Below are 23,762 nucleotides of genomic sequence, written 5' to 3'. Positions count from 1 at the left end.
TGTCAGTGCACACATACGATTTCAGTTCCAGAGCGTTTCACCCGATGAGTCCTTCATACTTAGTCGTTTCTTGCAAAATTTCTGACTTTTGGAAAATTTCACTTTTTTGTGAAAATCTCCGCTAAATGAGGTTATAGTATGTTAGAGGGCATCCCAGGAGGGCTCCAAATGTGTGGGTAAAATATATATCCCTTGGGGGAAATTTGAAAAAAAGTTGAAAAAATGTTTTTTTCTGGACTTAGAAAATTTTCACACATGTGTAAGACTTCCAGAGAGGGGAGCATGTCTGTAAGCGCATCCGATTTCAGTTCCAGAGCATTTCACCCGATGAGTCCTTCATACTTAGTCGTTTTTTGCAAAATTTCTGACTTTTTGAAAATTTCACTTTTTTGTGAAAATCTCCGCTAAATGAGGTTATAGTATGTTAGAGGGCATCCCAGGAGGGCTCCAAATGTGTGGGTAAAATATATATCCCTTGAGGGGAAATTTGAAAAAAAGTTGAAAAAAAATTATTTTCTGGACTTAGAAAATTTTCACACATGTCTCAGACTTCCAGAGAGGGGAGCATGTCTGTAAGTGCATCTGATTTCAGTTCCAGAGCGTTTCACCCCATGAGTCCTTCATACTTAGTCGTTTCTTGCAAAATTTCTGACTTTTGGAAAATTTCACTTTTTTGTGAAAATCTCCGCTAAATGAGGTTATAGTATGTTAGAGGGCATCCCAGGAGGGCTCCAAATGTGTGGGTAAAATATATATCCCTTGGGTGGAAATTTGAAAAAAAGTTGAAAAAAAATTTTTTTTCTGGACTTAGAAAATTTTCACACATGTCTCAGACTTCCAAAGAGGGGAGCATGTCTGTAAGCGCATCTGATTTCAGTTCCAGAGCGTTTCACCCGATGAGTCCTTCATACTTAGTCGTTTTTTGCAAAATTTCTGACTTTTTGAAAATTTCACTTTTTTTGTGAAAATCTCCGCTAAATGAGGTTATAGTATGTTAGAGGGCATCCCAGGAGGGCTCCAAATGTGTGGGTAAAATATATATCCCTTGGGGGGAAATTTGAAAAAAGTTAAAAAAAAATTTTTTTCTGGACTTAGAAAATTTTCACACATGTCTCAGACTTCCAGAGAGAGGAGCATGTCAGTGCGCGCATCCGATTTCAGTTCCAGAGCGATTCACCCGATGAGTCCTTCATACTTATTCGTTTTTTGCAAAATTTCTGACTTTTTGAAAATTTCACTTTTTTTGTGAAAATCTCCGCTAAATGAGGTTATAGTATGTTAGAGGGCATCCCAGGAGGGCTCCAAATGTGTGGGTAAAATATATATCCCTTGGGGGGAAATTTGAAAAAAAGTTGAAAAAATTTTTTTTTCTGGACTTAGAAAATTTTCACACATGTCTCAGACTTCCAAAGAGGGGAGCATGTCTGTAAGCGCATCTGATTTCAGTTCCAGAGCGTTTCACCCGATGAGTCCTTCATACTTAGTCGTTTTTTGGAAAAATTTCCACTTTTTGAAAATTTCACTTTTTTGTGAAATTCTCCGCCAAATGAGGTTATAGTATGTTAGAGGGCATCCCAGGAGGGCTCCAAATGTGTGGGTAAAATATATATCCCTTGGGTGAAATTTGAAAAAAAGTTGAAAAAATGTTTTTTTCTGGACTTAGAAAATTTTCACACATGTCTCAGACTTCCAGAGAGGGGAGCATGTCTGTAAGTGCATCTGATTTCAGTTCCAGAGCGTTTCACCCCATGAGTCCTTCATACTTAGTCGTTTCTTGCAAAATTTCTGACTTTTGGAAAATTTCACTTTTTTGTGAAAATCTCCGCTAAATGAGGTTATAGTATGTTAGAGGGCATCCCAGGAGGGCTCCAAATGTGTGGGTAAAATATATATCCCTTGGGTGGAAATTTGAAAAAAGTTAAAAAAATTTTTTTTTCTGGACTTAGAAAATTTTCACACATGTCTCAGACTTCCAGAGAGGGGAGCATGTCAGTGCGCGCATCCGATTTCAGTTCCAGAGCGATTCACCCGATGAGTCCTTCATACTTATTCGTTTTTTGCAAAATTTCTGACTTTTTGAAAATTTCACTTTTTTTGTGAAAATCTCCGCTAAATGAGGTTATAGTATGTTAGAGGGCATCCCAGGAGGGCTCCAAATGTGTGGGTAAAATATATATTCCTTGGGGGGAAATTTGAAAAAAGTTAAAAAAAAATTTTTTTCTGGACTTAGAAAATTTTCACACATGTCTCAGACTTCCAGAGAGGGGAGCATGTCAGTGCGCGCATCCGATTTCAGTTCCAGAGCGATTCACCCGATGAGTCCTTCATACTTATTCGTTTTTTGCAAAATTTCTGACTTTTTGAAAATTTCACTTTTTTTGTGAAAATCTCCGCTAAATGAGGTTATAGTATGTTAGAGGGCATCCCAGGAGGGCTCCAAATGTGTGGGTAAAATATATATCCCTTGGGGGGAAATTTGAAAAAAGTTAAAAAAAAATTTTTTTCTGGACTTAGAAAATTTGCACACATGTCTCAGACTTCCAGAGAGGGGAGCATGTCTGTAAGCGCATCCGATTTCAGTTCCAGAGCGTTTCACGCGATGAGTCCTTCATACTTAGTCGTTTCTTGCAAAATTTCTGACTTTTTGAAAATTTCACTTTTTTGTGAAAATCTCCGCTAAATGAGGTTATAGTATGTTAGAGGGCATCCCAGGAGGGCTCCAAATGTGTGGGTAAAATATATATCCCTTGAGGGGAAATTTGAAAAAAAGTTGAAAAAAAATTATTTTCTGGACTTAGAAAATTTTCACACATGTCTCAGACTTCCAGAGAGGGGAGCATGTCTGTAATCGCATCCGATTTCAGTTCCAGAGCGTTTCACCCGATGAGTCCTTCATACTTAGTCGTTTTTTGGAAAAATTTCCACTTTTTGAAAATTTCACTTTTTTGTGAAAATCTCCGCTAAATGAGGTTATAGTATGTTAGAGGGCATCCCAGGAGGGCTCCAAATGTGTGGGTAAAATATATATCCCTTGGGGGGAAATTTGAAAAAAAGTTGAAAAAATTTTTTTTTCTGGACTTAGAAAATTTTCACACATGTCTCAGACTTCCAAAGAGGGGAGCATGTCTGTAAGCGCATCTGATTTCAGTTCCAGAGCGTTTCACCCGATGAGTCCTTCATACTTAGTCGTTTTTTGCAAAATTTCTGACTTTTTGAAAATTTCACTTTTTTGTGAAAATCTCCGCTAAATGAGGTTATAGTATGTTAGAGGGCATCCCAGGAGGGCTCCAAATGTGTGGGTAAAATATATATCCCTTGGGGGGAAATTTGAAAAAAGTAAAAAAAAAATTTTTTTCTGGACTTAGAAAATTTTCACACATGTCTCAGACTTCCAGAGAGGGGAGCATGTCAGTGCGCGCATCCGATTTCAGTTCCAGAGCGATTCACCCGATGAGTCCTTCATACTTATTCGTTTTTTGCAAAATTTCTGACTTTTTGAAAATTTCACTTTTTTTGTGAAAATCTCCGCTAAATGAGGTTATAGTATGTTAGAGGGCATCCCAGGAGGGCTCCAAATGTGTGGGTAAAATATATATCCCTTGAGGGGAAATTTGAAAAAAAGTTGAAAAAAATTTATTTTCTGGACTTAGAAAATTTTCACACATGTCTCAGACATCCAGAGAGGGGAGCATGTCTGTAAGCGCATCTGATTTCAGTTCCAGAGCGTTTCACCCCATGAGTCCTTCATACTTATTCGTTTCTTGCAAAATTTCTGAATTTTGGAAAATTTCACTTTTTTGTGAAAATCTCCGCTAAATGAGGTTATAGTATGTTAGAGGGCATCCCAGGAGGGCTCCAAATGTGTGGGTAAAATATATATCCCTTGGGGGGAAATTTGAAAAAAGTTGAAAAATTTTTTTTTTCTGGACTTAGAAAATTTTCACACATGTCTCAGACTTCCAGAGAGGGGAGCATGTCTCTAAGCGCATCCGATTTCCGTTCCAGAGTGTTTCACCCGATGAGTCCTTCATACTTAGTCGTTTTTTGGAAAAATTTCCACTTTTTGAAAATTTCACTTTTTTGTGAAATTCTCCGCCAAATGAGGTTATAGTATGTTAGAGGGCATCCCAGGAGGGCTCCAAATGTGTGGGTAAAATATATATCCCTTGGGGGGAAATTTGAAAAAAAGTTGAAAAAAATTTTTTTTCTGGACTTAGAAAATTTTCACACATGTCTCAGACTTCCAGAGAGGGGAGCATGTCTGTAAGCGCATCCGATTTCAATTCCAGAGCGCTTCACCCGATGAGTCCTTCATACTTAGTCGTTTTTTGGAAAAATTTCCACTTTTTGAAAATTTCACTTTTTTGTGAGAATCTCCACTAAATGAGGTTATAGTATGTTAGAGGGCATCCCAGGAGGGCTCCAAATGTGTGGGTAAAATATATATCCCTTGTGATGAAATTTGAAAAAAAGTTAAAAAAAAATTTTTTTCTGGACTTAGAAAATTTTCACACATGTCTCAGACTTCCAGAGAGGGGAGCATGTCTGTAAGCGCATCCGATTTCAGTTCCAGAGCGTTTCACCCGATGAGTCCTTCATACTTAGTCGTTTTTTGGAAAAATTTCAACTTTTTGAAAATTTCACTTTTTTGTGAAAATCTCCGCTAAATGAGGTTATAGTATGTTAGAGGGCATCCCAGGAGGGCTCCAAATGTGTGGGTAAAATATATATCCCTTGGGGGGAAATTTGAAAAAAAGTTGAAAAAAATTTTTTTTCTGGACTTAGAAAATTTTCACACATGTCTCCGACTTCCAGAGAGGGGAGCATGTCTATAAGCGCATCCGATTTCAGTTCCAGAGTGTTTCACCCGATGAGTCCTTCATACTTAGTCGTTTTTTGGAAAAATTTCCACTTTTTGAAAATTTCACTTTTTTGTGAAATTCTCCGCCAAATGAGGTTATAGTATGTTAGAGGGCATCCCAGGAGGGCTCCAAATGTGTGGGTAAAATATATATCCCTTGGGGGAAATTTGAAAAAAAGTTGAAAAAATTTTTTTTTCTGGACTTAGAAAATTTTCACACATGTGTAAGACTTCCAGAGAGGGGAGCATGTCTGTCAGCGCATCCGATTTCAGTTCCAGAGCGTTTCACCCGATGAGTCCTTCATACTTAGTCGTTTCTTGGAAAATTTCTGACTTTTTGAAAATTTCACTTTTTTGTGAAAATCTCCGCTAAATGAGGTTATAGTATGTTAGAGGGCATCCCAGGAGGGCTCCAAATGTGTGGGTAAAATATATATCCCTTGAGGGGAAATTTGAAAAAAAGTTGAAAAAAAATTATTTTCTGGACTTAGAAAATTTTCACACATGTCTCAGACTTCCAGAGAGGGGAGCATGTCTGTAAGTGCATCTGATTTCAGTTCCAGAGCGTTTCACCCCATGAGTCCTTCATACTTAGTCGTTTCTTGCAAAATTTCTGACTTTTGGAAAATTTCACTTTTTTGTGAAAATCTCCGCTAAATGAGGTTATAGTATGTTAGAGGGCATCCCAGGAGGGCTCCAAATGTGTGGGTAAAATATATATCCCTTGGGTGGAAATTTGAAAAAAAGTTGAAAAATTTTTTTTTTTCTGGACTTAGAAAATTTTCACACATGTCTCAGACTTCCAAAGAGGGGAGCATGTCTGTAAGCGCATCTGATTTCAGTTCCAGAGCGTTTCACCCGATGAGTCCTTCATACTTAGTCGTTTTTTGCAAAATTTCTGACTTTTTGAAAATTTCACTTTTTTTGTGAAAATCTCCGCTAAATGAGGTTATAGTATGTTAGAGGGCATCCCAGGAGGGCTCCAAATGTGTGGGTAAAATATATATCCCTTGGGGGGAAATTTGAAAAAAGTTAAAAAAAAAATTTTTTCTGGACTTAGAAAATTTTCACACATGTCTCAGACTTCCAGAGAGGGGAGCATGTCAGTGCGCGCATCCGATTTCAGTTCCAGAGCGATTCACCCGATGAGTCCTTCATACTTATTCGTTTTTTGCAAAATTTCTGACTTTTTTAAAATTTCACTTTTTTTGTGAAAATCTCCGCTAAATGAGGTTATAGTATGTTAGAGGGCATCCCAGGAGGGCTCCAAATGTGTGGGTAAAATATATATCCCTTGAGGGGAAATTTGAAAAAAAGTTGAAAAAAATTTATTTTCTGGACTTAGAAAATTTTCACACATGTCTCAGACTTCCAGAGAGGGGAGCATGTCTGTAAGCGCATCCGATTTCAGTGCCAGAGCATTTCACCCGATGAGTCCTTCATACTTAGTCGTTTCTTGCAAAATTTCTGACTTTTTGAAAATTTCACTTTTTTGTGAAAATCTCCGCTAAATGAGGTTATAGTATGTTAGAGGGCATCCCAGGAGGGTTCCAAATGTGTGGGTAAAATATATATCCCTTGAGGGGAAATTTGAAAAAAAGTTGAAAAAAAATTATTTTCTGGACTTAGAAAATTTTCACACATGTCTCAGACTTCCAGAGAGGGGAGCATGTCTGTAAGCGCATCCGATTTCAGTTCCAGAGCGTTTCACCTGATGAGTCCTTCATACTTAGTCGTTTCTTGCAAAATTTCTGACTTTTGGAAAATTTCACTTTTTTGTGAAAATCTCCGCTAAATGAGGTTATAGTATGTTAGAGGGCATCCCAGGAGGGCTCCAAATGTGTGGGTAAAATATATATCCCTTGGGGGGAAATTTGAAAAAAAGTTGAAAAAATTTTTTTTTTCTGGACTTAGAAAATTTTCACACATGTCTCAGACTTCCAGAGAGGGGAGCATGTCTGTAAGCGCATCTGATTTCAGTTCCAGAGCGTTTCACCCCATGAGTCCTTCATACTTATTCGTTTCTTGCAAAATTTCTGAATTTTGGAAAATTTCACTTTTTTGTGAAAATCTCCGCTAAATGAGGTTATAGTATGTTAGAGGGCATCCCAGGAGGGCTCCAAATGTGTGGGTAAAATATATATCCCTTGGGGGGAAATTTGAAAAAAAGTTGAAAAAATTTTTTTTTCTGGACTTAGAAAATTTTCACACATGTCTCAGACTTCCAGAGAGGGGAGCATGTCTCTAAGCGCATCCGATTTCAGTTCCAGAGTGTTTCACCCGATGAGTCCTTCATACTTAGTCGTTTTTTGGAAAAATTTCCACTTTTTGAAAATTTCACTTTTTTGTGAAATTCTCCGCTAAATGAGGTTATAGTATGTTAGAGGGCATCCCAGGAGGGCTCCAAATGTGTGGGTAAAATATATATCCCTTGAGGGGAAATTTGAAAAAAAGTTGAAAAAAAATTATTTTCTGGACTTAGAAAATTTTCACACATGTCTCAGACTTCCAGAGAGGGGAGCATGTCTGTAAGCGCATCTGATTTCAGTTCCAGAGCGTTTCACCCCATGAGTCCTTCATACTTAGTCGTTTCTTGCAAAATTTCTGACTTTTGGAAAATTTCACTTTTTTGTGAAAATCTCCGCTAAATGAGGTTATAGTATGTTAGAGGGCATCCCAGGAGGGCTCCAAATGTGTGGGTAAAATATATATCCCTTGAGGGGAAATTTGAAAAAAAGTTGAAAAAAAATTATTTTCTGGACTTAGAAAATTTTCACACATGTCTCAGACTTCCAGAGAGGGGAGCATGTCTGTAAGTGCATCTGATTTCAGTTCCAGAGCGTTTCACCCCATGAGTCCTTCATACTTAGTCGTTTCTTGCAAAATTTCTGACTTTTGGAAAATTTCACTTTTTTGTGAAAATCTCCGCTAAATGAGGTTATAGTATGTTAGAGGGCATCCCAGGAGGGCTCCAAATGTGTGGGTAAAATATATATCCCTTGGGTGGAAATTTGAAAAAAAGTTGAAAAAATTTTTTTTTTCTGGACTTAGAAAATTTTCACACATGTCTCAGACTTCCAAAGAGGGGAGCATGTCTGTAAGCGCATCTGATTTCAGTTCCAGAGCGTTTCACCCGATGAGTCCTTCATACTTAGTCGTTTTTTGCAAAATTTCTGACTTTTTGAAAATTTCACTTTTTTTGTGAAAATCTCCGCTAAATGAGGTTATAGTATGTTAGAGGGCATCCCAGGAGGGCTCCAAATGTGTGGGTAAAATATATATCCCTTGGGGGGAAATTTGAAAAAAGTAAAAAAAAAATTTTTTTCTGGACTTAGAAAATTTTCACACATGTCTCAGACTTCCAGAGAGGGGAGCATGTCAGTGCGCGCATCCGATTTCAGTTCCAGAGCGATTCACCCGATGAGTCCTTCATACTTATTCGTTTTTTGCAAAATTTCTGACTTTTTTAAAATTTCACTTTTTTTGTGAAAATCTCCGCTAAATGAGGTTATAGTATGTTAGAGGGCATCCCAGGAGGGCTCCAAATGTGTGGGTAAAATATATATCCCTTGAGGGGAAATTTGAAAAAAAGTTGAAAAAAATTTATTTTCTGGACTTAGAAAATTTTCACACATGTCTCAGACTTCCAGAGAGGGGAGCATGTCTGTAAGCGCATCCGATTTCAGTGCCAGAGCATTTCACCCGATGAGTCCTTCATACTTAGTCGTTTCTTGCAAAATTTCTGACTTTTTGAAAATTTCACTTTTTTGTGAAAATCTCCGCTAAATGAGGTTATAGTATGTTAGAGGGCATCCCAGGAGGGCTCCAAATGTGTGGGTAAAATATATATCCCTTGAGGGGAAATTTGAAAAAAAGTTGAAAAAAAATTATTTTCTGGACTTAGAAAATTTTCACACATGTCTCAGACTTCCAGAGAGGGGAGCATGTCTGTAAGCGCATCCGATTTCAGTTCCAGAGCGTTTCACCTGATGAGTCCTTCATACTTAGTCGTTTTTTGCAAAATTTCTGACTTTTGGAAAATTTCACTTTTTTGTGAAAATCTCCGCTAAATGAGGTTATAGTATGTTAGAGGGCATCCCAGGAGGGCTCCAAATGTGTGGGTAAAATATATATCCCTTGGGGGGAAATTTGAAAAAAAGTTGAAAAAATTTTTTTTTTCTGGACTTAGAAAATTTTCACACATGTCTCAGACTTCCAGAGAGGGGAGCATGTCTGTAAGCGCATCTGATTTCAGTTCCAGAGCGTTTCACCCCATGAGTCCTTCATACTTATTCGTTTCTTGCAAAATTTCTGAATTTTGGAAAATTTCACTTTTTTGTGAAAATCTCCGCTAAATGAGGTTATAGTATGTTAGAGGGCATCCCAGGAGGGCTCCAAATGTGTGGGTAAAATATATATCCCTTGGGGGGAAATTTGAAAAAAAGTTGAAAAAAATTTTTTTTCTGGACTTAGAAAATTTTCACACATGTCTCAGACTTCCAGAGAGGGGAGCATGTCTCTAAGCGCATCCGATTTCAGTTCCAGAGTGTTTCACCCGATGAGTCCTTCATACTTAGTCGTTTTTTGGAAAAATTTCCACTTTTTGAAAATTTCACTTTTTTGTGAAATTCTCCGCCAAATGAGGTTATAGTATGTTAGAGGGCATCCCAGGAGGGCTCCAAATGTGAGGGTAAAATATATATCCCTTGGGGGGAAATTTGAAAAAAAGTTGAAAAAAAATTTTTTTCTGGACTTAGAAAATTTTCACACATGTCTCAGACTTCCAGAGAGGGGAGCTTGTCTGTAAGCGCATCTGATTTCAGTTCTAGAGCGTTTCACCCGATGAGTCCTTCATACTTAGTCGTTTCTTGCAAAATTTCTGACTTTTTGAAAATTTCACTTTTTTGTGAAAATCTCCGCTAAATGAGGTTATAGTATGTTAGAGGGCATCCCAGGAGGGCTCCAAATGTGTGGGTAAAATATATATCCCTTGAGGGGAAATTTGAAAAAAAGTTGAAAAAAAATTATTTTCTGGACTTAGAAAATTTTCACACATGTCTCAGACTTCCAGAGAGGGGAGCATGTCTGTAAGCGCATCTGATTTCAGTTCCAGAGCATTTCACCCCATGAGTCCTTCATACTTAGTCGTTTCTTGCAAAATTTCTGACTTTTGGAAAATTTCACTTTTTTGTGAAAATCTCCGCTAAATGAGGTTATAGTATGTTAGAGGGCATCCCAGGAGGGCTCCAAATGTGTGGGTAAAATATATATCCCTTGGGGGGAAATTTGAAAAAAAGTTGAAAAAAATTTTTTTTTCTTGACTTAGAAAATTTTCACACATGTCTCAGACTTCCAGAGAGGGGAGCATGTCTGTAAGCGCATCTGATTTCAGTTCCAGAGCGTTTCACCCCATGAGTCCTTCATACTTATTCGTTTCTTGCAAAATTTCTGAATTTTGGAAAATTTCACTTTTTTGTGAAAATCTCCGCTAAATGAGGTTATAGTATGTTAGAGGGCATCCCAGGAGGGCTCCAAATGTGTGGGTAAAATATATATCCCTTGGGGGGAAATTTGAAAAAAAGTTGAAAAAAAATTTTTTTCTGGACTTAGAAAATTTTCACACATGTCTCAGACTTCCAGAGAGGGGAGCATGTCTCTAAGCGCATCCGATTTCAGTTCCAGAGTGTTTCACCCGATGAGTCCTTCATACTTGTCGTTTTTTGGAAAAATTTCCACTTTTTGAAAATTTCACTTTTTTGTGAAATTCTCCGCTAAATGAGGTTATAGTATGTTAGAGGGCATCCCAGGAGGGCTCCAAATGTGTGGGGTAAATATATATCCCTTGAGGGGAAATTTGAAAAAAAGTTGAAAAAAAATTATTTTCTGGACTTAGAAAATTTTCACACATGTCTCAGACTTCCAGAGAGGGGAGCATGTCTGTAAGCGCATCTGATTTCAGTTCCAGAGCGTTTCACCCCATGAGTCCTTCATACTTAGTCGTTTCTTGCAAAATTTCTGACTTTTGGAAAATTTCACTTTTTTGTGAAAATCTCCGCTAAATGAGGTTATAGTATGTTAGAGGGCATCCCAGGAGGGCTCCAAATGTGTGGGTAAAATATATATCCCTTGGGGGGAAATTTGAAAAAAGTAAAAAAAAATTTTTTTCCTGGACTTAGAAAATTTTCACACATGTCTCACACTTCCAGAGAGGGGAGCATGTCAGTGCGCGCATCTGATTTCAGTTCCAGAGCGTTTCACCCCATGAGTCCTTCATACTTAGTCGTTTCTTGCAAAATTTCTGACTTTTGGAAAATTTCACTTTTTTGTGAAAATCTCCGCTAAATGAGGTTATAGTATGTTAGAGGGCATCCCAGGAGGGCTCCAAATGTGTGGGTAAAATATATATCCCTTGGGGGAAATTTGAAAAAAAGTTGAAAAAATTTTTTTTTCTGGACTTAGAAAATTTTCACACATGTGTAAGACTTCCAGAGAGGGGAGCATGTCTGTAAGCGCATCCGATTTCAGTTCCAGAGCGTTTCACCCGATGAGTCCTTCATACTTAGTCGTTTCTTGCAAAATTTCTGACTTTTTGAAAATTTCACTTTTTTTTGGAAAATCTCCGCTAAATGAGGTTATAGTATGTTAGAGGGCATCCCAGGAGGGCTCCAAATGTTTGGGTAAAATATATATCCCTTGAGGGGAAATTTGAAAAAAAGTTGAAAAAAAATTATTTTCTGGACTTAGAAAATTTTCACACATGTCTCAGACTTCCAGAGAGGGGAGCATGTCTGTAAGCGCATCCGATTTCAGTTCCAGAGCGTTTCACCCGATGAGTCCTTCATACTTAGTCGTTTTTTGGAAAAATTTCCACTTTTTGAAAATTTCACTTTTTTGTGAAATTCTCCGCCAAATGAGGTTATAGTATGTTAGAGGGCATCCCAGGAGGGCTCCAAATGTGTGGGTAAAATATATATCCCTTGGGGGAAATTTGAATAAAAGTTGAAAAAATTTTTTTTTCTGAACTTAGAAAGTTTTCACACATGTCTCAGACTTGCAGAGAGGAGATCATGTCAGTGCACACATTCGATTTCAGTTCCAGAGCGTTTCACCCGATGAGTCCTTCATACTTAGTCGTTTCTTGCAAAATTTCTGACTTTTGGAAAATATCACTTTTTTGTGAAAATCTCCGCTAAATGAGGTTATAGTATGTTAGAGGGCATCCCAGGAGGGCTCCAAATGTGTGGGTAAAATATATATCCCTTGGGGGGAAATTTGAAAAAAAGTTGAAAAAATTTTTTTTTTCTGGACTTAGAAAATTTTCACACATGTCTCAGACTTCCAAAGAGGGGAGCATGTCTGTAAGCGCATCTGATTTCAGTTCCAGAGCGTTTCACCCGATGAGTCCTTCATACTTAGTCGTTTTTTGCAAAATTTCTGACTTTTTGAAAATTTCACTTTTTTTGTGAAAATCTCCGCTAAATGAGGTTATAGTATGTTAGAGGGCATCCCAGGAGGGCTCCAAATGTGTGGGTAAAATATATATCCCTTGGGGGGAAATTTGAAAAAAGTTAAAAAAAATTTTTTTTCTGGACTTAGAAAATTTTCACACATGTCTCAGACTTCCAGAGAGGGGAGCATGTCTGTAAGCGCATCCGATTTCAGTTCCAGAGCGTTTCACCCGATGAGTCGTTCATACTTCGTCGTTTTTTGGAAAAATTTCCACTTTTTGAAAATTTCACTTTTTTGTGAAATTCTCCGCCAAATGAGGTTATAGTATGTTAGAGGGCATCCCAGGAGGGCTCCAAATGTGTGGGTAAAATATATATCCCTTGGGGTAAATTTGAATAAAAGTTGAAAAAAATTTTTTTTCTGGACTTAGAAAATTTTCACACATGTCTCAGACTTGCAGATCGGTGAGCATGTCAGTGCACACATTCGATTTCAGTTCCAGAGCGTTTCACCCGATGAGTCCTTCATACTTAGTCGTTTCTTGCAAAATTTCTGACTTTTGGAAAATTTCACTTTTTTGTGAAAATCTCTGCTAAATGAGTTTATAGTATGTTAGAGGGCATCCCAGGAGGGCTCCAAATGTGTGGGTTAAATATATATCCCTTGGGGGGAAATTTGAAAAAAAGTTGAAAAAATTTTTTTTTTCTGGACTTAGAAAATTTTCACACATGTCTCAGACTTCCAAAGAGGGGAGCATGTCTGTAAGCGCATCTGATTTCAGTTCCAGAGCGTTTCACCCGATGAGTCCTTCATACTTAGTCGTTTTTTGCAAAATTTCTGACTTTTTGAAAATTTCACTTTTTTTGTGAAAATCTCCACTAAATGAGGTTATAGTATGTTAGAGGGCATCCCAGGAGGGCTCCAAATGTGTGGGTAAAATATATATCCCTTCGGGGGAAATTTGAAAAAAGTTAAAAAAATTTTTTTTTCTGGACTTAGAAAATTTTCACACATGTCTCAGACTTCCAGAGAGGGGAGCATGTCAGTGCTCGCATCCGATTTCAGTTCCAGAGCGATTCACCCGATGAGTCCTTCATACTTAGTCGTTTTTTGGAAAAATTTCCACTTTTTGAAAATTCACTTTTTTGTGAAAATCTCCGCTAAATGAGGTTATAGTATGTTAGAGGGCATCCCAGGAGGGCTCCAAATGTGTGGGTAAAATATATATCCCTTGAGGGGAAATTTGAAAAAAAGTTGAAAAAAAATTATTTTCTGGACTTAGAAAATTTTCACACATGTCTCAGACTTCCAGAGAGGGGAGCATGTCTGTAAGCGCATCCGATTTCAGTTCCAGAGCGTTTCACCCGATGAGTCCTTCATACTTAGTCGTTTTTTGGAAAAATTTCCACTTTTTGAAAATTTCACTTTTTTGTGAAATTCTCCGCCAAATGAGGTTATAGTATGTTAGAGGGCATCCCAGGAGGGCTCCAAATGTGTGGGTAAAATATATATCCCTTGGGGTAAATTTGAATAAAAGTTGAAAAAAATTTTTTTTCTGGACTTAGAAAATTTTCACACATGTCTCAGACTTGCAGATCGGTGAGCATGTCAGTGCACACATTCGATTTCAGTTCCAGAGCGTTTCACCCGATGAGTCCTTCATACTTAGTCGTTTCTTGCAAAATTTCTGACTTTTGGAAAATTTCACTTTTTTGTGAAAATCTCTGCTAAATGAGTTTATAGTATGTTAGAGGGCATCCCAGGAGGGCTCCAAATGTGTGGGTAAAATATATATCCCTTGGGGGGAAATTTGAAAAAAAGTTGAAAAAATTTTTTTTTTCTGGACTTAGAAAATTTTCACACATGTCTCAGACTTCCAAAGAGGGGAGCATGTCTGTAAGCGCATCTGATTTCAGTTCCAGAGCGTTTCACCCGATGAGTCCTTCATACTTTGTCGTTTTTTGCAAAATTTCTGACTTTTTGAAAATTTCACTTTTTTTGTGAAAATCTCCGCTAAATGAGGTTATAGTATGTTAGAGGGCATCCCAGGAGGGCTCCAAATGTGTGGGTAAAATATATATCCCTTCGGGGGAAATTTGAAAAAAGTTAAAAAAAATTTTTTTTCTAGACTTAGAAAATTTTCACACATGTCTCAGACTTCCAGAGAGGGGAGCATGTCAGTGCTCGCATCCGATTTCAGTTCCAGAGCGATTCACCCGATGAGTCCTTCATACTTAGTCGTTTTTTGGAAAAATTTCCACTTTTTGAAAATTCACTTTTTTGTGAAAATCTCCGCTAAATGAGGTTATAGTATGTTAGAGGGCATCCCAGGAGGGCTCCAAATGTGTGGGTAAAATATATATCCCTTGGGGTAAATTTGAATAAAAGTTGAAAAAAAATTTTTTTCTGGACTTAGAAAATTTTCACACATGTCTCAGACTTGCAGATCGGTGAGCATGTCAGTGCACACATTCGATTTCAGTTCCAGAGCGTTTCACCCGATGAGTCCTTCATACTTAGTCGTTTCTTGCAAAATTTCTGACTTTTGGAAAATTTCACTTTTTTGTGAAAATCTCTGCTAAATGAGTTTATAGTATGTTAGAGGGCATCCCAGGAGGGCTCCAAATGTGTGGGTAAAATATATATCCCTTGGGGGGAAATTTGAAAAAAAGTTGAAAAAATTTTTTTTTTCTGGACTTAGAAAATTTTCACACATGTCTCAGACTTCCAAAGAGGGGAGCATGTCTGTAAGCGCATCTGATTTCAGTTCCAGAGCGTTTCACCCGATGAGTCCTTCATACTTTGTCGTTTTTTGCAAAATTTCTGACTTTTTGAAAATTTCACTTTTTTTGTGAAAATCTCCGCTAAATGAGGTTATAGTATGTTAGAGGGCATCCCAGGAGGGCTCCAAATGTGTGGGTAAAATATATATCCCTTCGGGGGAAATTTGAAAAAAGTTAAAAAAAAATTTTTTTCTAGACTTAGAAAATTTTCACACATGTCTCAGACTTCCAGAGAGGGGAGCATGTCAGTGCTCGCATCCGATTTCAGTTCCAGAGCGATTCACCCGATGAGTCCTTCATACTTAGTCGTTTTTTGGAAAAATTTCCACTTTTTGAAAATTCACTTTTTTGTGAAAATCTCCGCTAAATGAGGTTATAGTATGTTAGAGGGCATCCCAGGAGGGCTCCAAATGTGTGGGTAAAATATATATCCCTTGAGGGGAAATTTGAAAAAAAGTTGAAAAAAAATTATTTTCTGGACTTAGAAAATTTTCACACATGTCTCAGACTTCCAGAGAGGGGAGCATGTCTGTAAGCGCATCTGATTTCAGTTCCAGAGCGTTTCACCCCATGAGTCCTTCATACTTAGTCGTTTCTTGCAAAATTTCTGACTTTTGGAAAATTTCACTTTTTTGTGAAAATCTCCGCTAAATGAGGTTATAGTATGTTAAAGGGCATCCCAGGAGGGCTCCAAATGTGTGGGTAAAATATATATCCCTTGGGGGGAAATTTGAAAAAAAGTTGAAAAAATTTTTTTTTCTGGACTTAGAAAATTTTCACACATGTCTCAGACTTCCAGAGAGGGGAGCATGTCTCTAAGCGCATCCGATTTCAGTTCCAGAGTGTTTCACCCGATGAGTCCTTCATACTTAGTCGTTTTTTGGAAAAATTTCCACGTTTTGAAAATTTCACTTTTTTGTGAAATTCTCCGCCAAATGAGGTTATAGTATGTTAGAGGGCATCCCAGGAGGGCTCCAAATGTGTGGGTAAAATATATATCCCTTGGGGGGAAATTTGAAAAAAGTTGAAAAAAATTTTTTTTCTGGACTTAGAAAATTTTCACACATGTCTCAGACTTCCAGAGAGGGGATCATGTCAGTGCACGCATCCGATTTCAGTTCCAGAGCGATTCACCCGATGAGTCCTTCATACTTAGTCGTTTTTTGCAAAATTTCTGACTTTTTGAAAATTTCACTTTTTTGTGAAAATCTCCGCTAAATGAGGTTATAGTATGTTAGAGGGCACCCCAGGAGGGCTCCAAATGTGTGGGTAAAATATATATCCCTTGGGGGGAAATTTGAAAAAAAGTTGAAAAAAATTTTATTTCTGGACTTAGAAACTTTTCACACATGTCTCAGACTTCCAGAGAGGGGAGCATGTCTGTAAGCGCATCCGATTTCAATTCCAGAGCGTTTCACCAGATGAGTCCTTCATACTTAGTCGTTTTTTGGAAAAATTTCCACTTTTTGAAAATTTCACTTTTTTGTGAGAATCTCCGCTAAATGAGGTTATAGTTAGAGATGAGCGTTGTTCGACTAGAACTATTCGCCAATCTGAAATTCGAGCTGTTTTGGGCCGTGTTCGAGTTGTTCGACGAACCCGAACGATTTGCAAAAAATTCGGCTGTTCGAGGTTATGTTCGATATCTGTACGTGCACCAAAAGCGTGTCCTGCATGTCTGGCGCTATTTAGAGCACCAATCATGCAGGGATTGTCTGCCACTCACTGTAATGCCACAGCCATGGTGGTTGTGGCATTACAGTGATTGCCCAAATCGATGGGAACAGTGCCAACAGTGAAACATGAAAAGCCGGCAATTCAGCAGCGGCATACACCGGTACCCGACAATTTAGAATGGAAGGAATAGAGCATCAGACATAGATTAGATAGATAGAAACATGTCAGTCACATATATATGAAGTACAGTGACAGTGTTGGTTACTGTACTTGTCATTTAGTGTAAAGGATTTATCAAAAAAAATATTAGTGTTTTCATGCACCGTCTCTTTAAGAAAGCCGGCCGGCAATTCAGCATCTGTACTCGACAATTTATAACAGACAGAATAGAGCTTCACACATAGATTAGATAGATAGAAACATGTCAGTCACATATATATGAAGTACAGTGATAGTGTTGGTTACTGTACTTGTCATTTAGTATTAAAATAAAGGATTTATTATTAAAAAAATTGGCTTGGGGTTCCCCTTAATTTTAGGCTCTAGCGGAGGTTAAGCAGACAGCTGGGGCAGATGTTTGAAGCCTGGGAAGGGGGTAATACCCACGGAGCTTCCCAGGCTACTAATATCAGCCCCCAGCTGAATACATAGCCTTTACTAGCTATTAAAATGGGGGACCCCCCCAAAAAAATGACGTGGGGTCCCCCCTAATTTAATAGCTAGCAAAGGCTAGGCAGACAGCTGGGGGCTGATATTAATAGCCCAGGAAGGGAGCCATGAATATTGGCCCCCTCCCAGGCTAGAAACACCAGCCATCAGCCGCCCCAGAAATGGCGCATTCATAGGATGCGCCAATTCTGGCACTTAGCCTCGCTCTTCCACGCTGCACTGGTGCGGTGGCAGGGGGTAATAGGGCTGGGGTTGATGTCAGCTTATAATGCCAGCTGACATCAAGCCCAGGTTAGTAATGGAGAGGCGTCTATAAGACACCCCCATTACTAACCCCATAGTCAAAGTTAAAAAAAACACAAACACCCAGAATAAAGTCCTTTAATTGAAATAAACACACAATTCTTTATTGTTCTAAATTAAACCATACTTACCGTCACGCCCATTCCAGCTGAAGCCAACGATCTCCTGTAATAAAAATAAAATAATAAAGCAACCTCATCCTTACCTTTCCATGGTTCCCACGACAGCTTCAGCTCTGCTACATCGAGATGACATGCTGGACCGCAGCAGAACGCTGCCATCCAGCCTGTCATCCCGCAGACACTGAGAAGCGCAGGCATGCTTGCGCTCCACATTGTCTCTCTGTGACGGCATAAAGATGAGCCGAGGTCATGTCCAATGAACTCGGCTCACCTCATGCACGTCACTGACAGCGTGGGAGAATTCTCACGCTGAAGCGCTGAGTGCAGGAGAATTTTCCCACGCTGTCAGTGAGGTGCATGAGGTGAGCTGAGTTCATTGGACATGAGCTCACCTCATGCACGTCACTGACAGCGTGGGAGAATTCTCCTGCACTCAGCACTTCAGCGTGAGAATTTTCCCACGCTGTCAGTGACGTGCATGAGGTGAGCCGAGCTCATTGGACATGACCTCGGCTCATCTTTATGCCGTCACAGCGAGACACTGAGGAGCGCAAGCATGCCTGCTCTTCTCAGTGTCTGCGGCATGACAGGCTGGATGGCAGCATTCTGCTGCGGTCCAGCCTGTCATCTCGATGTAGCAGAGCTGAAGCTGTCGTGGGAACCATGGAAAGGTAAGGATGAGGTTGGTTTATTATTTTTCTTTTATTGCAGGAGATCGTTGGCTTCAGCTGGAATGGGTGTGATGGTAAGTATGGTTTAATTTAGAACAATGAAGAATTGTGTGTTTATTTCAATTAAAGGACTTTATTCTGGGTGTTGTGTTTTTTTTAAATACTTTACTAGAAATTCATGGCGGTCATGTCTAATACTGGCGTGACCCCATGAATTTTGGGCTTGGGGCCAGCTGATAATACCAAGCTGGACCTAACCCCTTTATTACCCAGTGAGCCACCGCACCAGGGCCCTGGATGAGTTGGGTACAGCGCCAGAAGATGGCGCTTCTATGAACGCGCCATTTTCCGGGGTGGCTGCGGACTGCAATTTGCAGCGGGGGGGGCCCAGAAAGCATGGGCCTCCCTGCGCTGCAGATTCCAGCCCCCAGCTGCCTAGTTGTACCTGGCTGGACACAAAAATAGGGCGAAGCCCCACGTATTTTTTTTTAATTATTTCATGAAATTCATGAAATAATTAAGAAAAAAAGGGCTTCCCTATATTGTTGTGTCCGGCCAGGTACAAATAGTCAGCTGGTGGTTGGGGGCAGCCCGTTCCTGCCTGCTGTACCTGGCTGGACACAAATATAGTGCGAAGCCCCACTTCAATTTTTTTTAATTATTTCATGAAATTCATGAAATAATTAAGAAAAAAAAGGCCTTCCCTATATTGTTGTGTCCGGCCAGGTACAAATAGGCAGCTGGTGGTTGGGGGCAGCCCATTCCTGCCTGCTGTACCTGGCTGGACACAAATATAGTGCGAAGCCCCACTTCAATTTTTTTAAATTATTTCAGGAAATTCATGAAATAATTAAAAAAAAATTGACGTGGGGCTTCGCACTATATTTGTGTCCAGTCAGGTGCAGCAGGCAGGAACGGGCTGCCCCCAACCACCAGCTGCCTATTTGTACCTGGCCGGACACAACAATATAGGGAAGCCCTTTTTTTCTTAATTATTTCATGAAATAATTTAAAGAAAATTGACGTGGGGCTTCGCCCTGTTTTTGTGTCCAGCCAGGTACAACTATGCAGCTGGGGGCTGGAATCCGCAGCGCAGGGAGGCCCAAGCTTTCTGGGCCACCCCCGCTGCAAATTGCAGTCCGCAGCCACCCCGGAAAATGGCGCGTTCATAGAAGCGTCATCTTCTGGCGCTGTACCCAACTCATCCAGGGCCCTGATGCGGTGGCTCACTGGGTAATAAAGGGGTTAGGGCCAGCTTGGCATTATCAGCTGGCCCTAAGCCCAAAATTCATGGGGTCACGCCAATATTAGACATGACCACCATGAATTTCTAGTAAAGTATTTAAAAAAAACACAACACCCAGAAAAAAGTCCTTTAATTGAAATAAACACACAATTCTTTATTGTTCTAAATTAAACCATACTTACCGTCACGCCCATTCCAGCTGAAGCCAACGATCTCCTGAAATAAAAGAAAAATAATAAAGCAACATCATCCTTACCTTTCCATGGTTCCCACGACAGCTTCAGCTCTGCTACATCGAGATGACAGGCTGGACCGCAGCAGAACGCTGCCATCCAGCCTGTCATCCCGCAGACACTGAGAAGCGCAGGCTTGCTTGCGCTCCACAGTGTCTATCTGTGACGGCATCCAGATGAGCCGAGTTAATGTCCAATGAACTCGGCTCACCTCATGCACGTCACTGACAGCGTGGGAAAATTCTCCTGCACTCAGCGCTTCAGCGTAGGAGAATTCTCACACTGAAGCGCTGAGTGCAGGAGAATTCTCCCACGCTGTCAGTGACGTGCAGGAGGTGAGCTGAGTTCATTGGACATGAGCTCACCTTATGCACGTCACTGACAGCGTGGGAAAATTCTCCTGCACTCAGCACTTCAGCGTGGGAGAATTCACACGCTGAAGCGCTGAGTGCAGGAGAATTCTCCCACGCTGTCAGTGACGTGCAGGAGGTGAGCTGAGTTCATTGGACATGAGCTCACCTTATGCACGTCACTGACAGCGTGGGAGAATTCTCCTGCACTCAGCGCTTCAGCATGAGAATTTTCCCACGCTGTCAGTGACGTGCATGAGGTGCGCCGAGTTCATTGGACATGAACTCGTCTCATCTTTATGCCGTCACAGCCAGACACTGCAGAGCACAAGCAAGCCTGCGCTTCTCAGTGTCTGCGGGATGACAGGCTGGATGGCAGCTTTCTGCTGCGGTCCAGCATGTCATCTCGATGTAGCAGAGCTGAAGCTGTCGTGGGAACCATGGAAAGGTAAGGATGAGGTTGCTTTATTATTTTTCTTTTATTGCAGGAGATCGTTGGCTTCAGCTGGAATGGGCGTGACGGTAAGTATGGTTTAATTTAGAACAATAAAGGATTGTGTCTTTATTTCAATTAAAGGACTTTATTCTGGGTGTTTGTGTTTTTTTTAACTTTGACTATGGGGTTAGTAATGGGGGTGTCTTATAGACGCCTCTCCATTACTAACCTGGGCTTGATGTCAGCTGGCATTATAAGCTGACATCAACCCCAGCACTATTACCCCCTGCCACCGCTACAGGGCAGCGTGGAAGAGCGAGGCTAAGTGCCAGAATTGGCGCATCCTATGAATGCGCCATTTCTGGGGCGGCTGATGGCTGGTGTTTCTAGCCTGGGAGGGGGCCAATATTCATGGCACCCTTCCTGGGCTATTAATATCAGCCCCCAGCTGTCTGCCTAGCCTTTGCTAGCTATTAAATTAGGGGCGACCCCACGTCATTTTTTTGGGGGGGTCCCCCATTTTAATAGCTAGTAAAGGCTAGGTATTCAGCTGGGGGCTCATATTAGTAGCCTGGGAAGCTCAGTGGGTATTACCCCCTTCCCAGGCTTCAAACATCTGCCCCAGCTGTCTGCTTAACCTCCGCTAGAGACTAAAATTAAGGGGAACCCCACGACAATTTTTTTCAATAATAAATCCTTTATTTTAATACTAAATGATAAGTACAGTAACCAACACTATCACTGTACTTCATATATATGTGACTGACATGTTTCTATCTATCTAATCTATGTGTGAAGCTCTATTCTGTCTGTTATAAATTGTCGGGTACAGTTGCTGAATTGCCGGCCGGCTTTTTTAAAGAGACAGTGCATGAAAACACTATTATATTTTTTAATAAATCCTTTACACTAAATGACAAGTACAGTAAGCAACACTGTCACTGTACTTCATATATATGTGACTGACATGTTTCTATCTATCTAATCTATGTGTGAGGCTCTCTTCCTTCTTGTCTAAATTGTCGGGTACCGGTGTATGCCGCTGCTGAATTGCCGGCCGGCTTTTTTAAAGAAAGCGTCTTCTGAGCAGTTTGTCAGCTTTTGGACACCTTTGAAGGAGTTTTCTATGTGTTTCTATGTGTTTTTGTTTGCCTGCCATTGGTTTTAACGGTGTTCGACGGTGTTCTAAGGTGTTCGACGAACAGTTCGACGAACAGTTCCTCGAACATCCCGGTGTTCGACGAACCGAACCGAACCCGAACACTACGGGGTGGCTCAACACTAGTTATAGTATGTTAGAGGGCATCCCAGGAGGGCTCCAAATGTGTGGGTAAAATATATATCCCTTGTGGTGAAATTTGAAAAAAAGTTAAAAAATTTTTTTTTTCTGGACTTAGAAAATTTTCACACATGTCTCAGACTTCCAGAGAGGGGAGCATGTCTGTAAGCGCATCCGATTTCAGTTCCAGAGCGTTTCACCTGATGAGTCCTTCATACTTAGTCGTTTTTTGGAAAAATTTCCACTTTTTGAAAATTTCACTTTTTTGTGAAAATCTCCACTAAATGAGGTTATAGTATGTTAGAGGGCATCCCAGGAGGGCTCCAAATGTGTGGGTAAAATATATATCCCTTGTGGGGAAATTTGAAAAAAGTTAAAAAAAAAATTTTTTCTGGACTTAGAAAATTTTCACACATGTCTCAGAATTCCAGAGAGGGGAGCATGTCAGTGCGCGCATCCGATTTCAGTTCCAGAGCGATTCACCCGATGAGTCCTTCATACTTAGTCGTTTTTTGGAAAAATTTCCACTTTTTGAAAATGTCACTTTTTTGTGAAAATCTCCGCTAAATGAGGTTATAGTATGTTAGAGGGCATCCCAGGAGGGCTCCAAATGTGTGGGTAAAATATATATCCCTTGTGGGGAAATTTGAAAAAAAGTTAAAAAAAAAATTTTTTCTGGACTTAGAAAATTTTCACACATGTCTCAGACTTCCAGAGAGGGGAGCATGTCTCTAAGCGCATCCGATTTCAGTTCCAGAGTGTTTCACCCGATGAGTCCTTCATACTTAGTCGTTTCTTGCAAAATTTCTGACTTTTGGAAAATTTCACTTTTTTGTGAAAATCTCCGCTAAATGAGGTTATAGTATGTTAGAGGGCATCCCAGGAGGGCTCCAAATGTGTGGGTAAAATATATATCCCTAGGGGGGAAATTTGAAAAAAAGTTGAAAAAAATTTTTTTTTCTGGACTTAGAAAATTTTCACACATGTCTCAGACTTCCAGAGAGGGGAGCATGTCTGTAAGCGCATCCGATTTCAGTTCCAGAGCGTTTCACCCGATGAGTCCTTCATACTTAGTCGTTTTTTGGAAAAATTTCCACTTTTTGAAAATTTCACTTTTTTGTCAAATTCTCCGCCAAATGAGGTTATAGTATGTTAGAGGGCATCCCAGGAGGGCTCCAAATGTGTGGGTAAAATATATATCCCTTGGGGGAAATTTGAAAAATAGTTGAAAAAATTTTTTTTTCTGGACTTAGAAAATTTTCACACATGTCTCAGACTTCCAGAGAGGGGAGCATGTCTGTAAGCGCATCTGATTTCAGTTCCAGAGCGTTTCACCCGATGAGTCCTTCATACTTAGTCGTTTTTTGCAAAATTTCTGACTTTTTGAAAATTTCACTTTTGTGTGAAAATCTCCGCTAAATGAGGTTATAGTATGTTAGAGGGCATCCCAGGAGGGCTCCAAATGTGTGGGTAAAATATATATCCCTTGGGGGGAAATTTGAAAAAAGTTAAAAAAAAAATTTTTTCTGGACTTAGAAAATTTTCACACATGTCTCAGATTTCCAGAGAGGGGAGCATGTCAGTGCGCGCATCCGATTTCAGTTCCAGAGCGATTCACCCGATGAGTCCTTCATACTTAGTCGTTTTTTGCAAAATTTCTGACTTTTTGAAAATTTCACTTTT

This window comes from Phyllobates terribilis, unplaced genomic scaffold, assembly GCF_046119375.1.
Source record: "Phyllobates terribilis strain yellow unplaced genomic scaffold, ASM4611937v1 Scaffold_109__1_contigs__length_5621821, whole genome shotgun sequence".
NCBI classification, from domain to species: Eukaryota; Metazoa; Chordata; class Amphibia; order Anura; family Dendrobatidae; genus Phyllobates; species Phyllobates terribilis.
This window is presented reverse-complemented; position numbering follows the sequence as displayed.